The following is a 518-nucleotide window of genomic DNA, read 5'->3' as shown; positions in this document are numbered from 1 at the left end:
ACCGCCAACTCTTGGGCTACTCTTTTACCAACGAATAGTGGGATTGACCGTCACATTATAACGCCCCCACGGCTGAAAGGGCGAGCATGTTTGGTGGGATGCGGATTCGAACCCGCGACCCGCAGATTGTGAGTCGAGCGCCTTATCCACCTGGCCATGCCGGGCCACTTTGCATTGAAATAGATGTATATGTGCGAAACAAACTTCCAATCCACCATCCTGTAGTAAATAATATAGTTAGGTGCGCCATAATCAATTTCATACGAGAGTTTTTGTTCTTAAGCAAAAACTGCTTGGTGAGCCATCTTTGTTGTCCTCACTGTAAGAAGCAAACGTTGAAATTTAACGTTATTAGCCTACAAGATTAACACTGAACTACCGGCCGTACGTTAAGAGTGAATTAAAAAAAATAGTTTTTGCGCTCTAATTTGACAGAAAATCTTACAAAAACAAACAATTTTAATAAATTTAGCCTAAAGTATTGAAACATATATAAATTTACATATAGCAATGTTTCA

This window comes from Limulus polyphemus, unplaced genomic scaffold (assembly GCF_000517525.1).
Source record: "Limulus polyphemus unplaced genomic scaffold, Limulus_polyphemus-2.1.2 Scaffold566, whole genome shotgun sequence".
NCBI lineage: Eukaryota > Metazoa > Arthropoda > Merostomata > Xiphosura > Limulidae > Limulus > Limulus polyphemus.
This window is presented reverse-complemented; position numbering follows the sequence as displayed.